General features: G+C 43.7%; 1 protein-coding gene and 1 pseudogene across 2 annotated transcripts in view; both read left to right on the top strand.

The window, feature by feature from the left end:
* Positions 1-569: 569 nt before the first annotated feature.
* LOC144768062 (epidermal differentiation-specific protein pseudogene) lies at positions 570-1,827 on the top strand (annotated as a pseudogene).
* A 14,397-nt stretch (positions 1,828-16,224) lies between these two features.
* The window catches only part of LOC144768064 (protein mono-ADP-ribosyltransferase TIPARP-like), a 121,773-nt gene continuing 117,126 nt past the window's right edge, over positions 16,225-20,871 (top strand). The window contains exon 1 of one of the 2 annotated variants that reach the window (XM_078651437.1): positions 16,225-16,343. The gene's annotated coding sequence lies outside the window, so the exon portion shown is untranslated. Of the gene's footprint in view, positions 16,390-20,871 lie in introns of both variants that reach the window. The other variant, XM_078651435.1, reaches the window with a different exon arrangement.

The following is a 20,871-nucleotide window of genomic DNA, read 5'->3' on the forward strand; positions in this document are numbered from 1 at the left end:
GACACCCATGGACTACAGTTCAATGGGTGCCTGAGTTGGTTCCAGTCTTCTAAATTTAGCGCCAGCGCAGGCGAAAATGCTGGGATGCACCATGTTCTTGTAAATATGGTGCAGCCCTGCGTTTCTAAAGTGATGGAGTGTGCCTTTAGCCTTCTTGGCATAACACACGCTTTGCCACTTTCCTTGGGAATATGCCCCTGTGTTTCTGTGACAGTAAGTGGCAGATTTCCTATTGTCACTGTAGTGCAGCACAAGGAGTTGGGCCCATCATGTTAAGCTTGACTCCCTCGTACCACACTCTCAGTCATTCTTGTGAGCGGCACTTTTACTAAAGCTTTGAAACGTGCAGAAGCCAACTGCTTTATGTGTGGATCTTTAAATATTGGGAAATATCGTATTCTGGATAACAATTTCAAAAAGAAAAACAGCAGAATGTTTTTTTCTTGGCACTAAACCCTTTCTTTTGCTCAAATCCACTGATATACTTTTCCCTGCTTAATATCTCTCCACTGTTTTGTCTTACAGCTTAAACCAAGGCAAGCGCATTAGAAACCCTACAACCAGTGACCATGAGCCAAATCACTGTCTATGAAAAAACCGACTTTGAAGGACTCCATAGGACTTTCACTGCAGATGTTCTAGATTTGAACGAGGAACACTTCGATAAGGTCATCTCCTCTGTAAAGGTGGCCGGGCAGCCCTGGGTCCTGTACGAAAAAGCATACCATAATGGAGCAATCCTCGCACTAGAGGAGGGAGAATATCCAACGATTGCGATGAATGACCGTATATCCTCTCTTGCACTGATCACCGAAGACCTGAGCACCCCTCAGATTACACTGTATGAGAATAGCCATTAAAAGGGAAAGAAGATGGTGCTGACTCAGGAGACCAATTTAATGTATGGAGACAAAAATTATACCATATCTTCCCACAGGGTCCAGAGCGGAGCATGGCTTCTGTATGAGCATGGAGACAGAGGGGGAAGGTGCATAGTGGCCAGGGCTGGTGAATATCTACCCGATTACAGAGCCATCCATTTCAATGACCAAGTCACCAGTCTGTATCCTCTGCGCCCTGGGAGGTCCGCCATAACGGCCACAATTCTGTGGGACAAGAAGAAGAAAGAGAGCAAAAAGGTTGAGCGGATAGACCGGATTGTGTACAACAACAACACAGGCGCTGAGCAGAACCTCACCGCCACTTCTACCAAAGAGTACGAAAAATACATCACCCACAGCTTTGAGTTCAATAAAGTTGGGGGCCACCTTTACCTTGGAAGGTGTGGTGAGTGTAGAGTCAGAGCGGTCCAACACATTTAATGTGACGAAAGGTGAGAGTGAGTTACTCACCACAAGGAAAAAGGCGGAGCTGAGCATGCCGGTGAAAATCCTACCATATACAAAGGTGACCGTCAATTTCATGTGCAAGGAGGTCAGGATCTCAGTGCCGGTGGAGCTGACGTTCCTCCAGGGCACTAAAACAGTCACTGAAACTGGGACATACCGATGTATTTCTGGGACAGAAACCTTCATCGATTTGGAGTCAAAGGCCATCAGTAAGAACTAGATGGGGCCACATTTGATTCATTGATAATTGATAATCTAAGTAGGATCCTTGAATCACTGTGATTTTCACAGACCCTACATCCAAAGTCAGCCTTCACAGGGGCCCATTCAGTGACACCACTCTTTTTCCAAGCCATTCAAAGGGGTTCCACCTGTAATTTCACAACACACTCTAAACCTTTAGCTTAATCTCAACCAATGTCATACTTTCTCCGAGGCATTGTTGACTAGTTGTCATTCTGTCCCTTTGAGGCAATGAGCCATGCCATATGTTGACTAACCCTTGAATGTCACTGAGGCACCAATTTACAAATGTAACCTTCATACCCCCAGCCAATGCTGTGCTGTGTTTATGTCTGCTGTTCCCTGGTAATCCTTAGGGAATGCCATATTGATGCAGGTCACTTGGTGGTGATGCTTCAGTGGTGTCTGTCTGCAGGCTCCAGTCTTCCAGCCACCCACTGCTGCACCCTAGCTGGCCATAGAAGTTTACTGCTGCATCAGCGTATCCTTCTTGTAGAAACACTGGCAATGTCATGCCTTGTCTGGCCATAAGATATCAGTGCAACAATATGGCTTCCTCAGAGCACAGGGCATTAACACATTAAGAACATTCAATAAGTGTCTTCTCTTAACTTCTCTGTCTGAAGACTTGTGGAAATCCAACTGCTTGATCCTTGGGCTGGCAGGGGGTGTCACTGCTGTGCATCTGTTGGGTTTCATATTTCCAATCAGATATTTTTTGTTAAAAAGCTCAGAGTAAGAATATGCAAAAGGGAACATATTCTTGATACAGGTAGCCCAATAATCTAGATCTAGACAGGATAATGCTTGCAAAATAACAACAATGCCCAGGTCAAACTGAAAAAACATTAAGGACCAGATGTACAAAACACTTTTGGGGGTTCAACGCCTTCAAACCTCTAATTCAGAGCGTTTGCGACCACAAAAGTACGAATTTTAGGATTTCGCATGTAGCAGGGATTAATGGGGGCCACCCTACCTCCCGATCCCAAAGCAATATCGAATCTGAACCAAAGTAGTGAGTGATCCGAAATGCCCCTAGCCAGGTGCGCTGCCTCCATGATGTAGTGTTTGGGCCGCAGGCACTAAACAGTGATCAATACATTGGCACTGCAAGATTGTGTTAGATTCATTCATCCAATAGAGAAAATGTGATACTGTTGTGAAGACAGGTTTCTTCTAGAGCCACCTGGGACAAGCTCATATTTTGTGCACAATATAAATAACTGCACAGTGCTGTGGTGTAGCCACATGGGAAAACCCCCATACAGAAAGACACAAGTAATGAATATTTGTATTACAAAATGGGCAATTTGGAGTGTATGGGGACATGGAAACCTAAATCCAATCCAGGCACTGGTGAATTTATTGTGTGAATCTGGAAATCGAAAAAGATGGTGGATTGGAGCATAGAAACAGAATTCATAGCAGGGAAAGTAGCTCCCAATATAATTGCACAGGCATGAATCCTGATCAAGTGGGTGGTAGACGGCTCAACGGCACGGATTTTCAGAGCCCTAGGGTAAAAATGTAAATTTTCCTTTTGGATGTTGCACCATTCAAAGCAACTCAGCCACATTTGGAGTGATGTGGTACTGTATTGTGAAGGCTGGTATTCATGCAGCTCCAGCATTGACAAAACTCAATTTATGACAATGTTCCCACTTAGTCGGTGGCCGCCCTTGATGAGACTTCCAAACTTGGGTGGTTATTACTTGTATTTGTATTATAGTTTGCATAGAAAATGTTTGTGTAGGGTAGTAAAAACACACGAAATACATGTGAAACAGATATACTTGAATTTCGCAGAATTTCGGCGTTTGCGATCGCAGTTTTGGTTAGGTGGTATGTGTTAGAGACGGGACCCCCGGCTGGCCAAGGTTCACGCCAAAGTCAGTCAGGGATCACCATTTCTAAGTCAGGGCAAGGGAGTTACACACCAAGATAACCCCTGCTCACCCTCTAGGTAACGTGACGCGAGCAGCAATGCTATACTTGGAGGCGATGTGAGTTAAGTGTTTGCGCACGCACCCCCAGCAACAACACCCAAGGCCCACCACAAAGGAAACTCCACACAAGGTTATATCAAAAATAGCCTTTGTATTATAATAAAAACACATTAGACAACAAAACACACTTTTACAATGTGCCAACAGGCACGGGCAGAATTTACAAGGGATTATGCACAGGACAGGGCCACCTGGACCACTGTCAGGGGTATGCACTTTTAGAATTAGCACTTGTAGGAATAACACTTAGCACATAGACATATAATGACTGTAGCACCAAAATAGTAAATGTAGCACACAACCAGTAATTACTGGTAAAGGGTAAATACCTCCTACGCAACCCTAACCACTGTAGGAAAATCACGCAGGGAACTAGGACCTTATTATCAGGACCTATAGGAACCTAAACAATCATAAAGCAAGTCACATTTAGCAAAGGTAATAAAACATAAACAATCCTCTAATCAGGTCACTTTTAGCAAAGGGGAAGAAACATAAAACAATCACCTAAGCAAGTCACATTTAGCAAAGGTAATAAAACATAAAACAATCCTCTAAGCAGGGCACTTTTAGCAAAGGGGAAGAAACATAAACAATCACCTAAGCAAGTCACATTTAGCAAAGGTAATAAAACATAAAACAATCCTCTAAGCAGGTCACTTTTAGCAAAGGGGAAGAAACATAAAACACAGTGCACATGAGGTATAAAAACACATTCAGAGGTGCAGGTAGAACATTTGCGCAGGAATCACATAAGCAAGTAAATCACAAATGCGCAGGGTGCACATAGCACAACACTAGAACTGTCCCCCAGGCCAACTGGCCTCGCAAGGGCTGAAATGCCCTTAGTCCAAAATGTCAGGGCAGGCTGCGCAGGCAGCAAAGAACACAGACCTAAACGTAGCAACTGTCCACTAAGTGCTGGACAGTTTAGAATACTGATGGGCCAATGTTGGAGCCTCGTGGGCTCAAGAACAATGAATTGGCCCTCGAGCCTCTCTCGGGGCTCTAAAACAAAAGGGGGGCTGGGAGCCTCGGGGCTCTGCAACAAAGAATGCCCCCAGAGCCTCTCTAGGCTCTAACTACAAGGATGCAGCCTCACTGAACATAGGAGTCCCTCACAGGGGACTCGAAAATCACAATATGGCCCCAAGAGCCTCGGGGGCTCTTTAGACACAAAAATGGGGGGGGGGGGCACCGGCAATGTGTCCCGACACCCTCCCTCTCTTGCGGATTAACACCACAGGCCCCCACTCCCCTGGACCTGTGGCGGGGGCTCTCCTGCGGGCGGCGCGGGCTCCTCTTCCACAACGGAGTCCCGCCTGCACCTTTCAGCCGCCGTGCTCCTCTTCCCTCGTCGGACTGCGGGGGCGGGACTTCCGGCCGCCTCTCCCGGGGCCGCGCTGTGATTGGCCGGCCAGCAAGCTGCTTCCGGGTCGTCGCAGGCAGCGCGGCGGCCCGGCGAAGGAAGACAAAGAAGCAAATGCCGGGTGGGCACCGGCTCGGGCCACAAAAAAATAGCGGCAAGGTCCCTGGTGGGGTGGGCACCTGCCAGGGGACTTTAAAGTTGGCAAAACGGGTCCAATGCCGGGTGGGCGCGGGCGAAAGCACACAAAGCGCTCCCAAGCGCCAAAGGATAATCAGAGCGCTCCCAGGCGCTAGAAGCAGGACAAAGCGCTCCCAGGTGCCAGAGGAAAAGTAAAGCGCTCCTCAGCGCTACCTGGGAAAGTAAAGCGCTCCCAGCGCTAAGGGCACCAAAAAGTCCAGCAAAGCCCTAAGGCAGGCAGGGGGGCAAAGCTGGGCCCAGAGCCAGCTCACTGGGTCTCCAGGCAGGGAAACAATCCAAGTGGCGGTCCTCCTGGCCCCAGCAACAGCAGCAGCCCCCTCAGGATCCTGGAACAGAGCAAAACAAATTGTATGGGGACACAGCCCCTTCTTATACTACTAAATCCTTTGTCTGTAGGTGCAGGGTGGGGGAGAAACCAGTCGCAGCTGGTTTTGGAGCACCCTTGATGGGTCAACCACCCCTTTCATTCACTGGGGAGGCTAGGGTCATTAGAGGCACGACAGGGGGCGGAGCCAGCATTGTGTGGGGAAAGCCCAGCCCCATTCAGGAACCAGGTGCAGCCCTCCCTCACATCACTCAGGCTGATCTCTCCACTTACTCCTGGGCAGACCCATCAGACTTCCTGGAGCCAGGCTTGCCAGCCAGCTCCAGCCAATCACACTCCAGCACCCTAACTGTACACACACATCAATGTCTAGAAGTGGCACTTCCCCACTAGACACATACAAGCCGCACATACCATTGCGCAGCATTCACTCTCACGAGTTCGCACATACCAAACTCGAGCCTGCACTCCCCACGCATCAGGAACTAACATGGAAACACACATTCCCCATGCATTCCTATGGGAGGGCAGGCCAGCCACACTACAGGCACGCACTTTACTCTGGGACACAGGGCAAAAGTGCGCAGAGACCCAAAAATCACTAACACAGACCACATACTAAAAGCAAAAAGATTAGGGGGTGAACCTGCCAGAAGGGCCAAGTCCAACAGTATGTATGAGGCAAATCTGCGGGCAAAATAAGGAATCGCAAAATTTGATATTTCTTATTTTGCAATTGCATTTAAGGAATTGCAAATTTTGCGATTCCTTAAATGCAATGTAAGAATCACCAAAAAAGTGCAATTTGGCCTCAAGGAATCGCAAATTACCACCAACTTCAAGTTGGTGGTAAGTTGCGATTTCTTTGAAAAATTCACTTTTTTTGCATTTTACAAAGTGCCATGTGAAGCACATACATGCCCTAGGGCATGTATGTGTGCCACATGTGCAACCATGCTTATTTCAGGGGTGCAACAGGGTGTCCTTTTGAAACCCCTGCACCCTTGAAATTGCATTCTCAATTTGCGATTCTCTAATTGCTAATCGCAAATTGAGAATGTCTTCCCATTCATTCCTATGGGCCTCTAGGCCCATAGGAATGAATGGGGACGTATTCCTTAATTGCGAATGGCGAGTTGAGATTCGCAATTAAGGAATATGTAGGATTCGCAAAATTATTTGCAAATCCTACATACATAGCATTTTGCAATTCTCAAATAGCCATTCGCAAAAAAACGCTATTTGAGAATCGCAGAACAGGATTTTGATACATATGGCCTGTAGTTCTTTAAAAAAACATCTCATGTAGATACTGCTGGATCTACCTTTTTTAATGACTTTAGAGCTGATCACAGTGATATGCCACATAATTTAATTTTCATGGTGCAACCTGGGTTGGAATCCACATGATTGTTTTCTTATCCAGACCCCATTTCCGTGCATACTCGATATTATTCTGTGACAAAAAAGATGTAGGCTATTTCAGTTTTAAAACTAGTATTGACCCTAATAATGACAAGAGTGGGAGTTACATCAGAATACTTTTGATATTACAGTGACATCACACCCCGTGGTGACAGATTGTACTACTAATATCAACCCCCAGAACATTATGATATAAGAATATTGAGGACAGAATATTGAGGGACAAAATATTGAAAGGTAAGTGCATACAGGAAAGTATAGATGTAGTATTCCTAACTCCACATCTACGTACCTTTGATATATATGTACTGCGTAGGTACATATATGTGGACTTGGGTGTAGAAAATCTAGACTTATCTGCTGATAATTTTTTTATATTTTACCCCCTATATTATGTCCCATTGATATTCTGTTGTCGATATTCAGAGTGCACATCGGTGTGACAGGCATCAGATTGCAAGACTTGGTCCTGCATAAAATTATGAGAAATTAACTAATAAAATAATTGACCTATGAGCACTGTGGGGAACCGTAACCCCACTGACGTACATCTACAGCATCAAGAATACAAGGGGCAATGACCGAATGAATGAGTGTGGATGTCGGCTTCATGTCTGTGCAAAATGCAGTGACACCTAAATGTCCTCCTCCCTATGGAATGCCATTTTTGGGTTAGCAGCACAACGCTACACATATTGCACACGCGGATTAGGTCATTGCCATGCCTCACTATGGCTGCTTTGGGAACAAGTACCCCAGGTCCAGGCCGAAGTGGCTGATCTAGTCCTGGTTCTTTTATAATGGAATAAAGAGGGCTTTAAGTCTCAGGAGGGAAAACAAAAACCTGGATATAATGAATTACCAAGGTAAGACCACAGAAACGTGAACGTTCTGGTGCAGGTGGACCTAGAGTCTATATATACATGAAGAGGAATTAGTAGTGCTATGACGGTGAAGGGTTTCCTCAATCTTATGCACTATATCCTCCTCTCTTTTATTGCCCCTCGTCCTTTATCTCCCCTCTAGATGATTTTTTTTCTTCCCCACCTCACTAACCCTGGCCCTTTGTAATCCCTCCATTTATTCCCCTTCTCTATTTCAATCAATCAATCAGGGTCGGTAAACTTCAACTACTCAACCTCAAGGGTCTCAAGGTGCTGGGGGGGAAGGGGGCGGCTCCGTTGAGTGCTGGGATCATCCAAAGAGCCAGGTCTTGAGGTCCTTCCTGGAATGGGGCAGTGTGGGGACTTGTCGTAGGTGGAGGGGAAGGTCGTTCCAGGCCTTGGCTGTAAGGTAGGACAAGGATTTGCCTCCTGTTCTGGTCTTGTAGGTGCGTGGACCGGTGGCCAGAGAGAGGTCGACTGATTGGCGGTGTCTTTTGGGTGCGTAGAAGGAGAGTCGGTTGTTCAGGTATGTTGATCCGGTGTTGTGAAGGGCCTTGTAGGAGTGTGTGAGGAGTTTGAAGGTTATTCTTCTTTCGACTGGGAGCCAGTGGAGATCGCAGAGGTGTTGGGTGATGTGGCTGTGGCAGGGGATGTCGAGGATCAGTCTGGCTGCGGTGTTCTGGATGGTCTAGAGTTTGCAAAGGAGTTACTTGTTGATTCCGGCGTAGAGAGCGTTACAGTTACCATTACTTACCCATTTTCCCCAAATCTCTCAGCACGAGTCTAAGCCCCAATGATGAGCCCTCCTGGTCTAGAGAAGGGGTGCTGTTGACAGTATGTCAAAGAGGTCCATTTCTTTTCTACTAGTATTATTTTGGCTCTGTGATGGAGCTCACACAGGTGTTGGCTCTTTAGAGTACCATGGATGGCTTTGAGATTGAGCAATTTATTGAGGTCACTGAGTGACCAGCCCATCCTAGAGTGGGCAAAGAGTGGGTATTGCCACTAAAATTACAGAATAATAAATGTAGCAATGGGGGATTTAAAACTTCAAGTTTTGCAAGGGTTGCGAGGCAACAACTCTGTTGAAAACGTGTCTGAGCATAGATATATACACAGCCAAGGGAAGCACATGCAGAACAAATATGTTGTCCTGGTGCACTGACTGCACCATATGTGCCAGAGGGATCTTGCTGGGCTAGCCATAGTGTGGACTGGACTAGAAAGCCAGTCTCTATGTTTGGATTTTAACTCAGCTGCCAAGGTTTCAGATTGCTTGTGTGTGACATTTTCATAATTTCAGTGTAATTATGAGTGACATTCAATGACTATGAGTGACACTTTCTTGCAAACAATATAATGTCACCCACACTTAGTAGTAGCATGGCACTGCCCACAGCCTAGTTTGCATACCTGTTGCTGGGTGGGGTGGCAGAAAACCAATAAATGAAACAGAGATTCCCTGCCTTACCCAGCCTGCGTCTCCCTGGCTGGCATCCAATCAAATTAATGGCGTGACCAGATCATGATCAATTGAGTCTGTCTAGGCTCTCAGCCATGGGACCCGAGGCCGACCACAGGAATAAGAGGGGCTACAGCGGGAATCTTCTCCCTGTATAGTTCTCCAATTAGGCCCCTCTTTTACTGCAGTTCAGACTGACAGTTTTTGGCATATATTGAGAAGCTTCATTTTGCGGTGGACATCTACATCTGTTTGATACTGTGGTTTGAGCAGGGGGTGCTTTTTTACATTAATTAGGTGGGAGTGTGGTTTTGTCTTTTGGTCTTCAAATCTCTGAAGTTCGTTGGGCTTGCAAATGAGTTTCTGTGATAGCAGGAGATTTCCACATCATAATACATTGAGATTTCTATTCGTCCCGTTGTACTCTGGCGCCATTAGCTTTTATGTGTCCCTCCCAGCAAAGTGAGAAATTGAACCTACACTGTTTTTTCACACTTCAGGACACCTTTGAAAATCTCTGGCATTGCGGGAAAATTCCCGCAAACGCGTTATTCTAACGTGAGATGCGTGGCACTTGGCAGGGCTGTTTTAAAGGAAGCACTAACATCTGCCTTCTTCAACCCTTCCACCTCCCTCCCACCAACCCCATCTTCTGCTCTTTCAGATTTGTACAGCCACCAAGTAGAGAGGCTGATGTGTAACAATTTCAGAAGGGAGCTGAGCTCCCTAGTCTGCTCTTAGCGCTTGTGTCATTCCCTTTTGTGCACAGGTCTTTTTGTTTGCTTGACTGTGTCCATATCTGTCTTCTTAAAGAGCTTTGCAATAATATACACACATGGGCAAATTAAACTGGGGGTGAAGCAAACGAAAATAACTCACCCTTCCAATAATTACTAACAACCCAAATGTTTCTTTCACCCTAGTATGGTATGACAGAGCCAGGCAACTTTAGTGATGAGGGACTACATAGCCCCTGGGCCAAATGCACAGCTATGTGCCGCTATTTAGCGTGCAGTTTTATTCAAAATACTTTCATCCTTAATCCACACTAATCCAATATTTAACCATACTTTAACTCTTGTATTTCCAACTTTAATTTTCTCCAATTTTTCCACGGTCCAACACTCGGGATGTGATGCCATTTTACAGGTTTCTAGTATTCAAACTGTGCCCATCCGGTGCCTCTTAGCAAGAATACGAATGATGCAAAAAGTCCATCGCAAGCAGTATTTTTTATTTCATAAAAAAAGAACCCAATGCATTTCGGGCCATCATGTGCCCTTCGTCGAGGGTCACTACAAATAAATCAGAACATAAGAACATTATTACCACTTCTTTCACAGCATAAGCAACGTTACGATGTTATTACAAGAATTCATACCCTACGTCTTCGTCTTGTTAAAAAACTTCACTCCAGGCTACATAATCCCACTGAGTCTCCCTCTTAGTTAATTAGGTCATCACGCTCTCATGCTCAAGGTATAAACCAGACTAACCCTGCTGTTAATTTAGTCAAATACTCCCAGTTTTTCTCTGTTTTCTCGCCCTCTGTGCACATAATGGTTACTTGCATTTTTTAAAGGAGATCCCAATTTTTATCAGATCTATGAGTTTCTAAACGTATACTGTACTGCGTTTTTTATACAGTTTGGTGTAAACCCATTCTCAACTCAAAGTCCCTCATACACGCGTCCTACCAATACGTGCACTTGAACTCAAAACGCAGTACAGTATACGTTTAGAAACTCATAGATCTGATAAAAATAGGGATCTCCTTTAAAAAATGCAAGTAACATTATGAATTCTTGTAATAACATTGTAACGTTGCTTATGCTGTGAAAGAAGTGGTAATAATGTACTTATGTTCCGATTTATTTGTAGTGACCCCCGACAAAGGGCACATGATGGCCCGAAATGCATTGGGTTCTTTTTTATGAAATAAAAAATACTGCTTGCGATGGACTTTTTGCATCATTCGTATTCTTGCTAAGAGGCACCGGATGGGCACAGTTTGAATACTAGAAACCTGTAAAATGGCATCACATCCCGAGTGTTGGACCGTGGAAAAATTTGAGAAAATTTGAAGTTGGAAATACTAGAGTTAAAGTATGGTTAAATATTGGATTAGTGTGGATTAAGGATGAAAGTATTTTGAATAAAAGTGCACGCTAAATAGCGGCACATAGCTGTGCATTTGGCCCAGGGGCTATGTAGTCCCTCATCACTAATGTTTCGTAACTATGTGGCAGTAGGGCATGCCTATTAGCCAATCTGCACGCAATAGCGCCTAAGGAATGACTAAAAAATGAAGAAATGGAAAATGAAGTTCATAAATAAGGTGTGCATTCCCTCATCTTACAAAAGAGCCAGGCAACTGGCAGTGTGGCAGGGCACAGAACCTATGGTAGAATGAGTTAAGAATACCATTAGAAAAAGGACTCTCTATAGCTACAGCAAGCTATCTAGCCCTTACTTCCCAGGAATAAAAAATCAAGCTCAGTCAAGCGAAGTATAAATTACAAGATTTTTTTATATCCAGAGAGATTCTATCTCATGGTTCAGTTTTGCAAAAAAGATATGAAGAAATGATCAGATCGGTAGATACTTGGCTTGATCAGTTAAGCGTTGGGCCATACTAATAGGATTAAAAAAAAAAATAACAAGGCCTCTAAAGACCTACATCTCAGCCTCTTGCAATTACTGCTATTTTCCTTAATCATTATAGGGAGCTTTATTCTGAGTCCCATAACACCTCTATAGAGGAAGCTATAAGTTGGCTAAATTGAATTCAATGTTCCATATTGTCTATGGAACAGAGAGAATCCCTGTTTGCCGATATTACATCTGAAGAAGTCAGTAAAGCAGTGAATACATCACCATCTGTGAAAGCGGGTTGGCTAGATGGCATTCCAATTGTGGTCTATAAGGCATTCTCTCCTCAACTGAACACCTTTTTGAGATCATTATTAAATGGGTTTCTAAAAGGAGACCAGTGCTGGTCACTTTTACTCAAGCTGCGGTGATTAGTTTTGTTAAAAAGTTGAAATCTGAGGAAGAGGTCAATTCTTATCGACCAATAAGCCTACTGAATGTGGATTACAGAGCTTCTAAAAAATTCTGGCAAATCGGCTTGCAAAGTGACCCCTTCGCCTAAACATTGGGACCAAAACAGCTTTGTGCAAGGTAGGCTCTTGGCTTCTAATACTCACTACTTCTTCAATCAATCGACTATTTCGGCACTAATAAAATCAAAGTAGCAATAATAATGCTAGATGCTAAAAAAGCATTTGACAGAGTGCAGTGGAATGTACTTCATGCTATTAGGAATAAATTTGTGATTCTATATGCATTCTGTCAAGTAGTGAAAAATATATACTGTGATGCCCAGACGTTCATAATTGTTCACGGGAATATGGCCGGCTCTATCTCTATTAGCCGGGGGACGTGACAAGGCTGTCCCCTATCTCCAACACTCTTCTCCCTGTTTATTGAACCATTGGCTTGTGCCATAAGGCAGGACAACACCATCTTAGCCTTTGTCAATGGATCCGCAAAACAACGCCATCTTAGCCTTTGTCCCTTGATCCGCAAAACTTACGTTGTTTGTAGAAGATATGGCCCTGTATTTGGCCGCAGATGAAGAAATCATTTTGAGAACTATCTTCAAAACAAGTGAATTTACGGCAGTCGGGGGTATATAATAAATAACGCAAAGTCAGAGGCCCTACTTTTAACTGTTCATCTGCTATATAACCCATCCAAATGCAGGGACATTATTCAACGACTTGTCCCATAAGGTATTTAGGGATATTTATAACCTCTCGTTTGAAGGACTTATGACTGCTTAATTTTATCTCTACACTTAATAAGATAAGTAACCTCCTTAAGCAATGGAAGGATCTTCCCTTAACAATTATGGGATGAGAGGCTCTGATTAAAATGAATATTCTCCCCTTGTTTTTATTCCTATTTTCTAACATAATGGTAAGGACTCCCAGTCTTTCTTTGACCGGTTATATTTTGAAATAAGACATTTCATATGGCAAGGGAAAAAACCTAGACTGAAACTACAAACATTACAATTAGAGGTGGAAGATGAAGGTCTTGCTTTACCTAATTTTTGTTTGTATCATCAAGCTTAACTTATTAATTGGTTGAATTATAACAATTCAGAGGATATGTTTTCTGCCAATTTTTTCCTGACTCTATTGCTCAAGGAATCTGAGATTGGTCTTGCTCCTTTCTTATGAATCTCCAAATTTCCATAAAAATCACATTACAAGATCCAAAAAGTGATAACATCTCATTCCCCAAAATTTTGGGAAGCCCACGGAATCTTCTGGCTGCACCTTCAACTAGTTTTAGCAGAATGCATCCCCCTGGGGCTTCAGTGGTCTACTCAGATTTGTGGTCAGTGGGCCAGACTTGGGTTCCATAAAATACAAGATTTTTTTTAAAGTGAGTATTACTTCTCCTGGCAGGAAATCAGAGAACAGAACACTAATATAAATAGGCTTTTTATCTTCAGTTATATATCCGGATTTAGAAATTTTGCTCAGACTTAATAAGCTCAGAAAACTGAGACTGGTCTCAACTCGGGAAAGCCCAATTTATTCTTAGAACTAAAGGGCTGGGGAACTGGTATAGGTTATTTAAATCTGCAGAGAATAAGCAAATCGTTTCAGATCACTTAGAAAGAATTTCTACAGCTATTGGCTGCCGCCTTTACCTCCAACAATGGCAAGGATTTAATCAAATGGGCTACAAGGCAGTAAAAGCTGCTAATTTAAGAAGGATGGATTTTTTTGTTACTATACCCCTGCCAGACTCCATAAAATCTATACGACGGTAGACCCTGGGTGTCTTAGATGCAGACAAGCAATTGGGTAACTGGTCGCTTGTGGTGTTCAAATGTACCAATCTAATGAATTATTGGCAGAATGTCTTTGCTGAAGTTGGAAGAATTCTGTCACTTGATCTCTCCCCTGATGCTTCATTCGCTCTTTTAGGCAGAGTAGAGGTACAGTACAAGCTCACTACTGGCCAGAGACAATTAATCTTTATTGCAAGATTGTTAATTCTTGCCAATTGGAAATCCGAGACAATACCAACAATTTCAACAGTGGTTAATTAAAATGCAAAGAGTCTTTAGGTGTGAAACTACATATGCAAAAAAGGGAAGGTTCGGTAGTGAAGCTGAATAGAATATGGAAGAGTTGGAATTGAATTACATCAGTGATGGGTTAAAACGATTTATGAATTCGATAAGATGATCTAAGCACTTTAATACCTGTTATGAATTTTGTATGCACTTTACGTGTTTATATATCTCCCGGTTTTAAGAATTCAGAAGTATCTATGCACTTTTTGTAAATGTCTGAAGAAAAAAGAACTTTTACAACACATAAGGAAACTTTATGGTATATGCTACATACAAAATAAAGATTTAAAAAAAATAAAAGCAGTCTAATGCTTAGAATAAGACGACAGAGTAGAACCCCTACATGAACCCTGGACCACTGAAATAATGTGGGCTGGCAAACCTTGACTCGCTAGAGTTCACCGTTCAACCGTCTAACCACTAGGGGGTTAGAGTGACTGGTGGGTGATGATGTGGAGACTGCAGATGAGACAGTCTTTGACGCAAGATTCAAGGAGACCCCACTACAAAATTCATCAACAGTTGGAACCACGACCTCGGTGGCCAGTTTGGGCATCACCGCCACCACTTGAACTTTCTCTCTCAAAATCTTCAAAAGAAATGCTTTAATGAGGTGAAAGGGAGGAAAGGTATACAGGAACCTTGGGGGCCATGGAACCTACAATGCATTCACTCACAGGCCTCCACCTGCGAAATCTGGGAGCGCAGGATCAGAAGAGGAGCATTCGTTTTGGAGGCAAACTAATTCACGTCTGGAAATCCAACGCTCCTGCAGATCATGTGGAATATCCTGGGAGTCAGACACTACCTCATTTAGTTATGACTTGGTTGAGGACGAGGGACGTGGAGGTAATCACTGTTTATCTAATCAGGTTTTATCATGTACCTTTTCCTTTAAACTAATTATTCTTAACCTGTAGTCTGCGTACTACGGGGGATTTACAATGCGTACGTACTCAGTCCATGACTATAGAAAATAAATATTAACATATGAATTAAGTATCTGCACAGCAAAAAAATCAGAATTTAAATTTTTATAAAGGTTTGTAATGTGTTGGAATATTAGATTGGACACTAAAAAGAAAGGGGCTGATTCACAAAGGTAAACTTACACTTTTGTGTAAGTTTATTGTTTTTTGGGCATTCACGAACAGTGAGTTTAATTGTACTAATAGTAATTGTACGACTGCAGAGACTCCACTCCTAAAAAGATAGGAGAGGCCTATCATTTCATGCTTGGAGAACCTGCAGTCGTACATTTACTAGTAGTAAAATTAAACTAGCAGTTTGTGAATAGATTTGAAAAAATTGTAAACTTACACAAAAGTGTGAGTGTACCTTTTTTAATTAGGCCCTAAGTTGGTATCCTTAGTTTGATTTGATGGAGCAGCCCAAGTGCAGTAAATAGTAGTTTGGCCAATCGGTGATGGCAATGGAAGCATTAGTGTGCACTGACAAAAAAGAGAAGATGCGTAAGGAGCAAAAACGACAAAGTGACATGCTGCAGTCTAGCTTATCGCTTAAGAAATCAAACCTTAATGCCTTTAAAATTAGAACTTAGGTTTTTATATATATTTGTTTGCATTTTTGTCTGTTTGTTTCATGTGTACAGTGTTTCTGTATTGTGTATTTATTTATTTATTTATTTTAATTAAGGAGGTTCCCAGGCTTCCAGTATGGATTCAGTTTGGGTCCACTGAGCCGTAAGTTCAAGAACACCTGTAAAGGTTGGCCGTCGCGCCTGCAGCATGTGCTGCCCCTGCCACTGGTGACCTCTCCTTACGTGCTCTTCGTGGTGACGTCAGAGGGAGGCGAGGGTTTGTTTTCGTTTCCCCTGGGAGTGTTTTCTGCACCGTGGCCTGAAGCGAGGGGAGCATCGAGTTGAGGAGCAGTGGAGGAGCGTCGTCTGGGGCACAGGGTGAGGCTGTCCTACCTGTGTGAGTGAGGAGGACGACCAGAGAGAGGTGGGTCACTCAGGGAGGAAGTGAGGCCGAGACTGGGGGGTCAGAGACAAACTGTCAGCTCTAGAGCGGTGTCTGCCGTTAACGAAGAGCAGTGGGGGGTTTATAGGGAGAGGAGGGAACTGATGAAGAATGAGGGGGCGAGGGGCTTTTGAAGGTGGGACTGTCGAGGCAGGTGCGCCAACAAACCAGTAACAAGGAGAGCTCGAGCCGAAACAAGAAAATACTTGGCATGTAAATCATGCGTCACATATATAAGATATGCTAAAGTCAGGGTATTAAGTGGGTGAACAAACTCGGGGCAGGGGGTGTGAGGGGAGAAGTTCTCTATGGGGGCTTGGTAAACCTGTTGAAGGGCCGTGGCACACATCGAGAACTAGGTATACTTGTGTGCTTAAAGGAATTCATTCAACAACGGATAGTAAAAAGTTATTTGAGACCTGTGCACAGCCCAGCAAGAGACACAAATTAACATGTTTAAAACAATAGAGTTATAGGCAGCCAGATCTCATTGGCTCAAGTGCAATGAAAGACATGGGTCTCCAGGCTGCTGTTTGAACTGTGAAAACCAATAATAATCAAGGTCCAGTGGGTCTCAGTCCCACTGCACCTGCTGCACCAGTGGAAGTTACGCTCCTTCTTTATGCGACAATTGGCAGGAGCGGGACAGACGTGGAATCAGAGAGTGGCACAGACTAAAGAGGTTAAATGGCTGTCGCGTGGCAGCCTTTTAAAGAAACTTTACGCCAGGTTAAAGAAATACATTTTTTTTCATCATCATGTTCAAACACGATCTTGCCACGATTTACATTTATATACTGATTCTGACCAAACCAGCTACCGAGTACACATGGTCCCTGAACATGGATGCAGAAGCAAATACATTTTGATATTTACTTAACATCATGTGCAATTACTGTAAATAGCATGCGCATGCATATCAGTGTGCTGTGTGTTGAAAGCAAGACTCCATCTCGTGTCTGGTGGTGCAGCTTGATACACTTTAAACTTACAAGCCCGCCCATGAGCAGTGGGAGTGCCAGTCAACAAATAAGTAAACATGACAAGTTGACAATGAATTCCCTTAGAAAAGTCTCTCCTTCATGCCATGCAAATTATAATACAATCTGAAACCTCCCGAATCCTGGCTCATGCCATGAATAACTTGTTTTCTAATGGTTAAATTTGGCGGGTTAGACATTCATGACACCCCATCAGCCTCCAGCTAAACTTAAGCGTAATTGTGATCCAGCAATATGAGATGCGCAGGGGGATAGAAAGGCGTGACAAAAAGGGGAAGTGAAGAGTCGTGAAAGCATTACATAAATAGTCTAGTCCCAGACAAGTGCCACCTTGACTTCCATTATTCTAATGCTGGGTATGTCAAGGGGCTGATTCCCTCTCGGTTTCTAGCACCATCACATCCAGCAGCAAATGTCAAGCCATGAAGCAGGAGAGGTGGTGTCAACACGAAATCACAAAGGACAGCTGCAAGAGATTCTGACATTGGCCATGCTGTTCGATTCCAGCGGAGAAAGGGCGCACAACAGGCCAGGATACCCTTAAAACAATATCCTTCCACTTACTATTACTTTTTCAACAGGGCACAAGTCCTAAACAAGCATTGTCATAGCCAATAGGTCTCTTTTTTGAGAAGTATTTAGTTGTGCAGCACAATATCCTTGGTGCAACAACATTAACTGTTGCATGGTTAAACACTTATAAGGCCCCAAAGGCGAGACCTACACTACATTCGCCGGTTTAAACAAGAACATGTTTTCCGCAGCGCTTCACGCCATTCTTCTGTCATTTATAGGCACAGTAAATAACCGGTGTTACCATTAGCCAAATTAACCGGACCCACACATGATGGTAGTCACCCTCTTAAATAACCTACCTTACTAACCACCACATTCACCCGTACCACGCTCAATGGTAGCAATAGAGCCTTGGGCCCTGATGCAACCAGTCAGCATGCCACCCCCACCCCCATCCAGATGCTGCGAAATAAGTATGATACAATGGCCCCTCACACCCTGGTACCACGACACCGCTGTAAGTAATGACAGTTACATAGCTGATCAAGCTCTTATAGTTCTCAGCAGCAGCATCTTCTGCAGAAAGAACAAGCCCACTGTTTGTACCAGGGGCATAGATGCCCATGTATATGTAATGAACCCCGTTGCAACCCACCCTGAGAGCCACAGTGCCTCTAAAGAGATTACATAAAGGTTGTTGAAGATGTAGCAAATAGGGCGATGTGATAAAAAAAGCCAGTACAATTTACTTTGTATAAAGAAATGATCACGTGCAGATTAAGAACCCAACCACAGCTAAATTGTGTTCTGTACCATGCAACAGGCAGGCACACAGTCCACCAGCCTTAATTGTTCTGTAATATGTTCCTAAGGAATGTTTGGAAAGAAATGTCAAACTTAATCACATAACCCTGTGCCATCCATTTACTTGAACATACAAAACTGCTACCAGACGAAAGGACTGTTAATGCAAGGAAAGCCTTCACAACAGACTTCAGTCCGTTTCTAGCTGCCATTGGGCACAAATACAACAATCACCGCATAGAGGAATTAATGAGCATAGAGAACCGGGTAGGGTCACAGGACTCTGATCTTGCAGTCAGACAGCAAATGTGTTTAAACATTGAAAGAAGAATAAAAGTTACCCACAGACCTAACAAAAACACCCCTCACTAATTGCCAAGTCACCAATATTAAATGTCGAAAGGAACAAAGGCTGGGTAGCTTGCCTCCACCCACCCATTTGAATGATTTATTATCATCCACTGTGGCAGCAATAGCTTTAACCCTCGAGAATACATGGCTCTTAAGGACGGCACTTGCTCTGGTTCAAATTTCAATTAGAGCCACGTGTTTTTTTTTTCAAGCCTTGTCGCTCAATATAGGCAAGGCGGTGCAGGGGATCAATAGCCCACGTTCCCTTACTAAACACAGATTTTCCATTAAGAGGACTCCTGGTAAAGAGACCGATCGTAAATGATGAAGTTGCTGGCTCTGCCTACTTCGATCAACATGAACACAAGCATACCCAAAGTCCGATGGGTTGGTCTCGCTCACTCCAAGGGCTGTTAATGTGAAACGCTGCCATGGTGAGCAGGGCTGCCTCTGGCGCTACGGGTGGGAAGTGGAGCCACACAGAGAGGTCAAGTGCGACAGAGGGCTGGAGAACAACGAGACTGCTCCTCTTTCCGTAGCTGACCACATAAAATGTGGGCGAGTTGCCACGCTGAAGAAAAGAATGGCACGCTACTTGCAAATTTTGAAGGCCAAGTGCTGTTTGCCACGCCTCATTAAAGAACTAAACATTTTTTTTAAGGAGTTGGGCGAGCTGCAAAGTAAAAGGAAGGCATGTGGCTGCCATTACTAAAGCGCGGGTGCAGCATAACTTAAACAAAATACAAACATCACGTTGCTGGCATTTTTGAAGGCCAAGTGCTGTTTGCCACGCCGCGTTAAAGAACTATACTTTTTTTAAGGAGTTGGGCGAGCTGCAAAGTAAAAGAAAGGCATGCAACTGCCATTACTAAAGCGTAGGTGCAGCGTAACTTAAAAAAAATACAAACATTTAATTACATGTTGGCAGTGGAGTGGGAGGGTAGGATTGGGAGCTTGAATAACAAGCGCGCGTGCCTCGCGCTGCAAGTTAAACAAGCCGGTAATGTTTGTGTAAACAAAACGTGCGGGCGCGAACAGGAGTTGTGAGCGAGCGCGCGCAAAAGTGAAAGAGATCAGCAACAGAACATTGGAGAGGCAGAGCGAGTTGTGCGCGTAACAGCAAGCTGGTGGCCGCCTTTGGTAGCACTTTAAAAACCAGCTTACTAAATGTCTCGCCAGACCAGCGCATGCACTGGCTCTAGCGAGACCTAAAAAAGAAGTGGGGAGACTAAACATGTTAGGCAGTATGCAAGTGACATCATGGCGCATTACATCACATTGCATGGCATCACAACCCTTGACATTACAAGAAGTGACATGAGATCTTAAAACTTCACACATATGTTTAGCAGTTCTATCATGAGTATTTTTGAGCACATAATACTTGACAAATTAATTTTTTTGCATTGGGTGTTGTACCAAAAAAGTTGCACAACCTCAACGCAAAATCTGGGCCTCAACGTATACATTTACTTTTTAAAAGCCCTGCCACAAAGAAATTGACAACAAAGAGCACTACAGCAGTACATCTGTTATGCTTAATTGGTTGTATAGTCTGCATTTTAAAATATCTTATAAGGTTAAGGCACCTGCTGCAGAGATCTTTGTGAACCTTCTAAATCTCAGGAAATAATAATGGTAAGATGACTGGAGGTTAACTTATTTGCAGGAGAGATCTGTGTTTTGTCTATGTCTATGCAAAACACATTATGTAACAGGCAAATTACATATTTTTATTTTATGTAAATGGGTAAATGTGTTACTGCTTTTAACAGATCTTTTTGTTACTTGC

This window comes from Lissotriton helveticus, chromosome 7 (genome assembly GCF_964261635.1).
Source record: "Lissotriton helveticus chromosome 7, aLisHel1.1, whole genome shotgun sequence".
Taxonomy (NCBI): Eukaryota; Metazoa; Chordata; class Amphibia; order Caudata; family Salamandridae; genus Lissotriton; species Lissotriton helveticus.